Below are 11,137 nucleotides of genomic sequence, written 5' to 3' on the forward strand. Positions count from 1 at the left end.
CTCACAACAGTACTGACCGTAGTGGAATCTGGGGACAAATCACATGCCCAGAACGTGGAAGGCGGCGATTCCTTACCCCACTGTCCACTCATGAACTATGAATCCACGTACAACATGAAAGAGCTACATCAGACAGTCATTATGTAGAAACAGGAAAAAGTGATTTCCAAAAGATTATGTGACCCATAATCATTCACACACTTAAAATAGCAAATATATCCTTTTCCTATGGCTATACATACATTAAAAACAAACTTCCTGGAAAGCAAACAAGGCATTAATGAAAGCTTGTGTTAGAATACACGTTTTATGGCAGGGCACTCTAAAAATAAAGTGTGTAACAACAAAAACAAAATCAAGATAAGAATGGCCAGTTTTACAGTGAGTCCTTTTGGTGGCAGGCGCGTGTGTGTCCGGTGGGCTGGCCCCGTGGTTGTGGTGAGTGTTCTCAGTATCTTAGACCTACAGTTTAGTGGGTTCCCATTCTTTTCAGCTAAAACAATGAATGAACAAAGGGAAGGATGGACTAGCTAAACATTAGGGGGCAGGTGAGCGCGAGCGCTGGGGACGGCGGGCATGACCAACGAGTCCAGGTCTCTAACTCTAAAGGCTCAAAAGTGGGCTCTGTGCATCCTCAAAAGGTGTGTTCCAGCCAGGCGTGGCGGTGCACCTTTGTAATCCCAGCATTGGGAGACTGAGACAGGAGGACCGCCGTTCGAGGACAGCCTCAGCTAATACTTAGTGAGGCCCTCTGCAACTCAGTGAGACCCAGTTTCAAAATAGAGAATAAAAAAATAGGGGTGGGGTGTATCTCAGAGGTAGAAGCCCCTGGGTTCTGTACCCAGTATCACACACAAAAAAGTGTGTTCTATGCATTAAATATTTAATACTCTCCCCTGGTGCTGACAATATTTAAGTCTAGTATTTTGATCAGTATTAGTTTTATGCATGAGTATCCTGAGGTTCACTGTTCTATAACTGTCCCTCGCTCCCCCAGGAAGATCCGGGTCGTCCCTCCTGGGCACCAGGCCGTCCTGCTGCTTCTCCAGCCCTCAGCCCTCCTCACCCTCATGACATTCTCTTCTGCTCTGTGGCATCACTGAATCTCCTCTTGCTGATGGCTACGGAGCTGCTTCCTGGAGAAGCCTGGAGACCCTGGACTCTAAGACAAGCCTTCACTCCCAGTCGCGTCGCTGTTTATAGCTTTTCATTTTTATTGCAGACATTTCCTTTGTCCATCTCCCTCCCTGGTACTGTGCACTTCACGGCAGCAGGGCCCTGCTGTCTTGCCCGCACCGTCTGTCCAGTACCCAGAAAGGGCCACTCTGAGCTGGCAAAGCCACGTTAGACAGGATGGCCGCCAAAGCCACAGAGTAAATGCTGTCTGGTTCCTGGACCCCTGATTGATGGTCTGGCTGCCCATTGGCCCTCAGCGGCCAGTGGTTTCACTGAACGTTCAAAACCCAAGTTTACACAGTGAACCTCTGCATCATGCTCCTCCTTGAGCAATCCCTCTTCTGTTGAGGGCCAGCTTATTAAACAACCTTGTCTTGGACAGCTGAGCACTTTTATTTTCATACCCCAGACATGGTAATTTTCTACAATGATTCTGTAATTACCTAACAATCACTGGGTGTCCAGCAGTCAATACTGAACCAGCCAGGTATGGTATCACACACTTGAAATCCCAGAATTTGGGAGGCTGAGACAGAAAATGTGTGATTCGCAGACAGCCTCAGCTACTTAGTGATGTCCTTTGCAACTCAGTGAGACCCTGTTTAAAAATAAAGAATAAAATGTAGGGCTGGAGGTGAAGCTCAGGAGTAGAATGCCCCTGGGTTCCATCCCCAGTACTGAAGAAAAAGAAAGAAAGAAAGAAAGAAAGAAAGAAAGAAAGAAAGAAAGAAAGAAAGAAAGAAAGAAAGAAAGAAAGAAAGAAAGAAACAGAGAAAGAAAGAAAGAAAGAAACAGAGAAAGAAAAGGAAAAAAACGAATCTAATTTCAGAGTGAGCATGGAGCTTGCAGGTTAGGGCTTTGTTCCTCAATAAAGCCTGTCATTTAAGCTGCCACCTGCTCATGGAATTCCTACAGGTCCCCTTATGTCAACAATGATGATGTCACATGTAGTCCTGATGAGCCCAAACATAGTTCAAATTCATCAGAATGACTCACAGGACTTGGGAAAGTGCTTTACCCATGATTATAGGTCTGTTATAAAGACACAGCATGTCACAGCAGAATAGAAGACGCGCTATGTAGGGCAGCTTCCCATTCCTGCAAAATAAACACCTGGGAAAAATGATAACTTCTAAGGAAGGTTCACTGGCTCACCATTGGGAAGCTCCCACTGTTCAGGGCAGGAGACAGGAGGCCTCTCAGAAGGCAGAGACCGCTGCGCTATCTGCTGCCCAGACCTGCTGCCAGCCAGACATTCCACCTCACCCCTTCACTCACTATTAATTCACTAACTATGCAGCGTGTGATCTAGTCCTGGGCTTTGGAGGATGCTTTCGTCATCAGGATGAGCCACAGTGACGGCAGATCCTGCAGCACGAGGCTCGAGGTGTGAGCAGTGGCCTCCCTCCCGTGTGGGCGTGAGGACAGCTGTCATGCACACATCCTGGGCCTCATCCTGAGTACGGCAGCTGGATAAAAGGGCTCCTGCGCTGGGCCCTTCAGTCCCCAGCCTTGCCAGTGGCGCCCTGACTCCTCCTGACCAGGTGAGTGATCCTGGGGCTGAGGGCGGCTGGGCTGCAGGAGGGAGGCAGAGGGAGGCTGGACAGAGGACAGAGGCCCCTGGAGGGAGCCAGCGCGAGGGGCCTTCAACCCGCCCTTGATGGAGGCCTGGCTTGTCTTTGGGAGTCCTGCTAGTAGCATCCTCTCCTGACCTGGTGTGCTAAGTGTCTGGAGAGAAGCAGGACCAGGGCTGGATGTGCCAACAGGTAGAGGGAGTGCACTGTGAGCAGTGGACAGAGGAGCCAATGGAGGCCAAGCTCACAGCGGGGTCTGCGATGTGCTTCTTTCTCATCTGCTTCCATTAAGAACTTCCTACCTGATATATATGTTTAAGAGTTTGGAGCTATTGAAGGAAGTTTCCCGAGCTTGGGGCTAGTCATATTCCCAGATCCTGGGAAGTTGAATATTAGACTGATATTAGAGCCCGTGTAGCAAGACGGTCAGCATCGTTCACTGGAGAAGGGAGGAGAAATGTAGAGATAGACAGATGATAGAGAGAGGGCACTATGATTGCACTAAATCTTATTTCATATCAGTATCAAAATTCCAGGCATAGATCTTGTTCCCCAAGCAGCTTGCTTTGGAGTAAGGATGCGGGGGGTCCAGAGGAGAGGGCGCACCTGCCTGACCCTTCGCTCATGGCTGTTCAATCCTCTCCTTAGGTCTCCTGACGTCCTCTCCAAAATGTCCTGCCAGCAGAGCCAGCAGCAGTGCCAGCCCCCTCCCAAGTGCACCCCCAAGTGCCCTCCCAAGTGCCCCGCCCCCAAGTGCCCCCCCAAGTGTCCCCCGGTCTCCTCCTGCTGCGGCTCCAGCTCCGGGGGCTGCTGCAGCTCTGGGGGTGGAGGTGGCGGCTGCTGCCTGAGCCACCACCGGCCCCGCAGGTCCCTTCGCCGCAGACACCAGAGCTCGGGCTGCTGCAGCAGCGGTGGTGGCGGCGGCTGCTGTGGGAGCAGCAGCGGTGGCGGTGGTGGATGCTGCGGCAGCAGTGGAGGAAGCAGCGGCTGCTGTGGCGGCAGCGGTGGTGGCAGCAGCTGTGGCGGGGGCCAGCAGTCTGGGGGCTGCTGCTGAGCTGGGACCTGAGGACCTCGGATGTGCAGCGCTGCAGGGACTCAGTGCACAAGCCCTGCCCAGACTCAGGGCTCCTCCCTCCTGCCCTGCTCTCCTAGGCTCTGAGAGGCTGACATCCTCCTGGGGAAGGTTCTGAGCACCTAGTCTTTTGTGTCAAGATGAATAAAATCTCATTTTCAAGCCCTACTAGGCTCTCACTGATTTTTTCACCTCTCCCCTCAGGCCAGTGTTGGCACCAGGGCTCTGGCCTGCCCTGCCTGGGACTATAGCAGGGCCCCGGAGTTGGGCCTGGGGCCAGCGCTTGGTCAAGGTGTGGACAGGAAGCCAGTCAGTCCTGCAGACAGAGGTCAGGCTGTCCTGCCAGTTGGCCAGGGGCATATTGTCCTCTTCTGGGTTCTTATAAATTTCCTCTAATTTTAGACTTATTGCTCTACTATAACTTTTCTTATTATAACAATGGCCATTATATTTATAAAAGTCATGATGAAGTGAAAACACAGAGCAGCTGGCCCTCCTCTCAACAGTAAAATCTGAAGACAAACCAAATGTCCCCTTAATAGAAGGCAGGTGGACCGTGAGTCAACATACAGAAGGTATAACCTGAATCAAGACAAAGCCAAACCTGGGTCAGAGTGATTTCTAAAAGATTCTGTGAAACATGACAACTTAATCACACACCTACAACGAGAAAAATACTTCTTTTTCTCTATGTGTCTACAAACATTAACAATAAACCTCATGTTCAACAACTACCAAAAGCAAGATGTGAACAAAAAGTTTTTGAGCAGGTCCTTCTAATGGGAAGTCTGGAGTGTGGGCAGTGGGCTGTTTTCGTGATTACGGTGTATTCTTCCCCAGTTTACTTGTTCATTTTACTGGTTTCCTTTCTCTTACAGTAGAAAGAATGAATGAATAATTGGATGGTTGGATTAGCTAAAATTCTAGGGGACCATGTTGGGGAAAAGCGATGAAGGACAAGGGGCAAGATGTAAGAAATCTAAGTTCTCTCATTCTAAAGGACCAGGGTCCTAGGCTTTCAAAGCTATGTTCTCTGCATTGACTATACGATGTCCTCCAAAGTTCTGACAACATAGGAATATGGTATTTTGATCATTCTCAATTTTATATATGAGGAAACAGATTCAGAAGTTCTCTAATTTGCCCAGGTCCACGCAGGAAGATCAAGGTGTGTTCCCCCCGGGTACCAGCCTTTTGCTGCCGACTCTCCCTCCCTATTCACCCCTCACCTCTCCTGGACATTCTCTTCTGCTCCACAACACCCATGATTCTCACCTTGCTGATGGCCAAGGAGCCCTGCCTAGAGGGGCTGCTGACCCTGGACTTAGGACAGCGCCTCGTCACTCCCAATCCAGGCACTCGGCCCTGTATTCTTTCTTTGTTTTAAAATTACAGATAAATGGTAATTGATGCATGTATTTTATTTTGTCCATCTCTCTGGACTGCCTTGTGAGCTTCAGGAGAATAGGGACCTGGCTATGTTGCCTTCCATGGTCTCCATCGCACAGAATGGGCTTCTCTGGGATGACAAAACCACTTTAGACAGGACGGCTTCCACGCCCACAGATGAAGGCCCACCTGTTTCCTGAGCTCCTGGTTAGAGACGTGGCTGCCTGTTGGACCTCAACCATCGCTGGTTTTGTTGGAAATTCAAAATCCCAGTTGACTACGTGAACCTCAACATCAGGGTCTCTCTTCCACAGGATACCTCTGTCCAGTCCCAGCTCAGTGAATAACCTCAGTATTGTGGACAGATGAGTCCTTTCTATTCACATCGCAGATGTATTGCTTTTCTACCTGGATTCTGCAGTTCTCCAACACTCCTTGGATGTCAAACAACTCAATCTCACACTGGCTCTCAGAGTGAGCCTGGGCGCTCCAGGTTAAGGGCTCAGTCCCTCAAGAGACTTGATCTGCCACCTCTACCTGGGATTCCTTCCCACACAACAAATGTCCACCCTGATGACGACACACGCAGAAGTTCCTGTGAGCCAACCATAGCTCAGATTCATTGGGATGACCCACAGGACTCAGGAGAGTGCTTTACCTATGATTCTAGGCCTGTTATAAAGACACAGCATGGTCATAGCCGAATAGAAGACGTGCCATAGGGCAACTTCCCAAAGAGGAAGGTCCACTGGGGCTCACAGAGGAAGGTCTACTACAGATCGCTGTTAGGAAGCTCCAGGATCTTCCTGGGCAGGGACAGGAGGCGTCTCAGAAGACAGAGACCGCTGGGATATCTGCTGCCCAGACCTGCTGCAGGCCAGGCATGCCAGTCCACACATTCAGGCACTCATTAATTTATTAAATATGCAGCGTGTGATCTGATCCTGGGTTTCGCTTTTGTGATTAAGAGAGCCACGTTTGACAGGGAGATTCTAGAGCACAAGGTGGGACTGTGCAGGCCCTGGGGCGGGCTGGCACCTGCGCAGGGTGTGGGCTGAAGCCCTGGATTACTCCTTCCTGTAGACAGAGCCCAATCCGTCCTTCTGGTTGGCAGGTGGGGATATTCTTCTTTTCTGGGTGCATATGCCTCTTCTCTGATTTCAGACCTATTACTCGACTCTATTTTTCTGACATAATGATGATTGTAGTATTTCTAAAAGCCCAGGTGAAGGGAAACCTCAGAACATGTGGGCACTCCTCACAACAGTGTAATCTCAAGACAAACCAAATGCCCTGTAAACAGAAGACTCATGATTACTTCCTGGATGTCCAGTCATTGCATTGCAAGTCAACATAAAAAAATAAAGAGCTAAGTCAAAACAAAGCCAATATGTAAGAAAGTGAAAAAAGTCAATTGCAAAAGATTATGTGATGCATAATAATTTATTCACACATATAAAACCAGGTAAATATAACCTTTCTCTGTGGATTGACATGCATTAAAAGAAAACTACATGAAGCCGGGCGTGGCAGCACACACTTGTAATCCCAGTACTTGTGAGGCTGAGATAGGAGGATCACAGGTTCATTGCCAGCCTCAGCTACTTAGGGAGGCCCTCTGCAATTTAGTGAGACACTGTTTCGAAATAAAGAATAAAAATAAGTCTGGGAGTATAGCTTAAAGGTTTAATGCCGCTGGGTTAATCCCTAGTACCACAAAAATAATAAATAAATAAAGTACAGAACAACAACAACAAATCCAAGAAATGAATCAGAATTTTAAGAATACATCCTTTTGGCAGGAGGCTCAGGGTGTGGCTGGTGCCTGGGCCCCGTGGTTATGGTGTGTCGGTCATTCTCAAAGGTTAGATTTTTTATTTGAGTGTTTCCCGTCATTTTCAGTGGGAAGAATGAATGAACCAATGGAAGGGCTGACTTGCTCAAAATCAGGAGACAGTGGGTGAAGAGTGCTGAGGGCTGGTGGGCAGGACCCAAGGAATCCAGCCCCTCTAATTCCACGTCCAAGGTCCTATGTTTGCAGACACTGCGTTCTCTGCATTAAATATATCGTACTCTCCACTAACTCCTGAAAATTCAAAGATAGTAATTGGATCATTTATTAGTTTTATACATAAGGAAATTGAGATTCAGCAGTTGTATAGGTGGCCAGGTTCCCACAGACAGGTTGAGTTCTGTCCCCCGTGGTCCCAGCCCTTCAGTGGCGGCTCTCCTGATCTGAGCCTGCCTTTTGTCTCCTGAACACTGTCTCCTACTCCATGGCATCAGCGAGGTGAGCCAGGTGCTAGGACAGCGCCTCGTCACTCCAATCTCGGGACTCTGCTTTATCTTCTTCCTTTATTATCACAGATAAATGGTTCATTATTCATTTATTTTCTTGTGTCCATACCCAACGCTGTATCATGAACTTCATGAGAGGAGGGACCCTGCTCTCTTGCCCTCCGGTACCCAGAATGGCCTCTCTGGGATGGCAAACCCCTTAGACTGGACGCTTCCAAGTCCACAGATGAAGTCCCACCTGCGTCCCTGGTGAGGCGTTTGGCTGCCTGCTGGGCCTCAGCTGTCTGTGGTTTCATTTTAAACCCCAAATCCAAGTTTAGAAATGGAACCTTTACACCAGGTTCTCTCCCTAGAAAAAGCCCTCCTCTGACAGCCAGCTTAGCGGACAGCATCATCTTTGGGAGAGATGAGCAGTTGTCTTTTCACACCACAGACATGTTAGTTTTCTTCATTGATGCTACGATTTCCACCACTCCCTGGGTGTCCAACAATTCAGTGTGACACCACATCTCAGAGAGAAGCAGGACCTTCCAGGTTGGGGCTCAGTCCCTTAAGACTGCCTGTCCCTTGTGCTGCCAGCTGCCCCCGGAGCTCCCACCCCACTCATATGTCCATATTAATGGCAACAAATTGGAAACCCCAAAATAGAAATCTTGTGGGACTCAGGAGAGTACGTTATCTAAGATTACAGGTCTTTTATAAAGACACAGTGTAGTTGAAGCCAAATAGAAGACATGTTATGTAGGACAGCTTCCAATCCCTTTGAAAAACACCTAGGAAAATACCAACTTCAAAGGAGGTAGGTTCACTGGCTCACCATTGGCGAGCTCCCGCTGTTCAGGGGACAGGAGGCCTCTGAGAAGGCACAGACCGCTCAGCTCTCTGCTGCCCAGACCCGCTGCCACCCAGACATTCCACCTCACGCCTTCACTCACTCACTAATACACTAACTATGCAGCGTCTGATCTGGTCCTGGGCTTTGGAGGATACTTTCGTCGTCAGGATGAGCCACGGTGACGGCAGATCCTGCAGCACGAGGCTCGAGGTGTGAGCAGTGGCCACACGAGTGGGCGTGAGGACAGCTGTCATGCACACAGGCCCGCCTCACTCCCAGGGACTGTGGCTGGATAAAAGGGCTCCCGCGCTGGGCCCTTCAGTGCTCAGCCTCGCCAGTGGCGCCCTGACTCCTCCCGACCAGGTGAGTGATCCTGGGGCTGAAGGCAATGGGCTGCGGGAGGGAGGCTGGACAGAGGACAGAGGCCCCTGGGAGGGAGCCAGCATGGGGGATTCTTCAACCCGCCCTTGATGGAGGCTCGGGTTATCTTTAGGAGTCCTGTGAGTAGCATCCTCTCTTGCCTCTCTTGGTCTCATAAGTGTCTGGAGAGAAGCAGGATCTTGGGCAGGTAATTTCTCTGCTCAGGATGGGACAGTAAGTTCAAGAAACGCGTTGTGAGTCCTGGGAAAGGAAGAAACGGATAGGAATTCAACTGCTTACATCTGGGCCTTCAGTATCTTTCCAGCTAATCTTCTTCCAATCAGTATTCTAGAACATGACACCTTCCCACTAGAGAGGTATAAGGAGGTTCGATTCATCAAAGGACTAGCCGTGTTCCCAGACACTGGGAAGTCTAAGAGGGGCCTGAGATTAGAGCCCGTGTAGGAAAACAGTATCATTCAGTGGTGCAGGAGAAATGGAATGGAGCGCTGTAATTGCACAGAACACTATTTCATATCCCTTTTCAAATGTGAGGCCTAGATCTTGCACACAAAGCAGCTTGTTTAGAAAAAAATGCAATAAAACCCACAGTAAATGATGCATCTGCTCCATGGTTTACTCTGTGCTGATGGCTTTCCAAAATTGATTCTTTTGCTCACGGCTTCTCGAATCTCTCCTTAGGTCTGCTGACGTCCTCTCCAAAATGTCCTGCCAGCAGAGCCAGCAGCAGTGCCAGCCCCCTCCCAAGTGCACCCCCAAGTGCCCTCCCAAGTGCCCCGCCCCCAAGTGTCCCCCCAAGTGTCCCCAGGTCTCCTCCTGCTGCGGCTCCAGCTCCGGGGGCTGCTGCAGCTCTGGGGGTGGAGGTGGCGGCTGCTGCCTGAGCCACCACCGGCCCCGCAGGTCCCTTCGCCGCAGACACCAGAGCTCGGGCTGCTGCAGCAGTGGTGGTGGCGGTGGCTGCTGTGGGAGCAGCAGTGGCGGTGGTGGATGCTGCAGCAGCAGTGGAGGAAGCAGCGGCTGCTGTGGGGGCAGCGGTGGCGGCAGCAGCTGTGGCGGGGGCCAGCAGTCTGGGGGCTGCTGCTGAGCTGGGCCCTGAATACCTTGGATGCTCAGCGCTGCAGGCACCTGGTGAACAAGCCCTGCCCAGACTCAGGGGCTCCTTCCTCCTGCCCTGCTCTCCTGGGCTCTGAGAGGCTGACATCCCCCTGGGGAAGGTTCTGAGGCCAGATGTCTGGCTCCTCATCTTCTCTGTCACAATCAATAAAGTTCAGTTTTTAAGCCTTTACTAAACTCCACTGATTTTTTTTCCTCCCTCCTCCCCATTAGTCAGTGTGGGCACCTGGGCTCAGTGCTGCCCTGGCTGGACAGGATCCAACACTGGAGTTTGGGGTGGGTGGCACCTGCTCAGCTGTGGGCAGAAGCCCGCACTGGCTCTTTCCTGCACACAGAGCCAGGCTGTCCTGCCAGTTGGCAGCTGAGGTTAAGATCCTCTTGTGTGTGCGTATGTGTTTTCTCTAATTTCAGATCTATAACTCTGCTATACTTTTCTTATTATAACACTAACTATATTTCTAACAGTCAAAATGATGTCTAAAAGCAGAAACTGCTGGAAGTCCATACACAGTAAAATCTGAGGATACACCCAATGCCCCGCACATGAAAGGAAGGCAATTTCTAGCAGCTTCCACTGCATGGACCATGAGTCAACTTACAACTTGAAAGACGCAATTCAGTCACTGCCAAACACAAGAGATGCTGAGCTGGTCAGGTCTCCACCCGAGCAGAAATGCACAAGATCTTCCACTCCTAAGGAGAAAGGATTGTTGGGGCTCGCCTCTAGGAAGCTCCCAGCCCGTGCCCACTGGGACACTGCATTTGGGTCTGTGGCAGTCAGCACAGCAGGGTGGGGCGCCTGGCACAGGAAGCCCTCACCATTACCAGAGTGAAGAAAGAGACGAAGAGGATGGGATGGGCTCAATATTCCCACCAAGAGCCCACCACCAATCACCTCCCACCACTGGACCCCATCTCCCAACAGCTTCACCAAGTCCCACAGCACCCAGTGCTGGGACCAAAGACTTCCATACATGAGCTCCTGGCGGTCACTTTTTTTCAAAACACAGCAGATGGACAAGGCCCGGAATTTGGGGAGAGACGATGCTTAGAACTTCCAAGCCTCTTCCAGCTCTCCAATCTCACGGCAACTTAAATGCTCACCAGCCCAGAGGCTGCTGAACACTAGGCTTTAGGATGTTTAAGGAGCTTTCTCTCAGTAGGTGTGATGGATTAAATCTAAGCACTGGTAAGGATGAACCTTCCAAGTCCTCTAGACCCGATGACCACCCCAATCTTGAAGTTACCTCGGCTCCCATTCTGAGCCAGTTGTTGGCATAAAATCAATCGTGCTCTACA

At 50.3% G+C, this 11,137-nt stretch overlaps 1 pseudogene across 1 annotated transcript; it reads left to right on the forward strand.

Annotated features, from left to right (window-relative positions):
* The first annotated feature begins 3,420 nt into the window (after window positions 1–3,420).
* Window positions 3,421–9,809, forward strand: LOC308260561 (annotated as a pseudogene). Its single transcript has 2 exons — window positions 3,421–3,574; window positions 9,557–9,809. The product of its transcript is annotated as an uncharacterized misc_RNA (transcript).
* The last annotated feature ends 1,328 nt before the right edge of the window (window positions 9,810–11,137 follow it).

This window comes from Muscardinus avellanarius, assembly GCF_963383645.1.
Source record: "Muscardinus avellanarius genome assembly, chromosome: 3".
Taxonomy (NCBI): Eukaryota; Metazoa; Chordata; class Mammalia; order Rodentia; family Gliridae; genus Muscardinus; species Muscardinus avellanarius.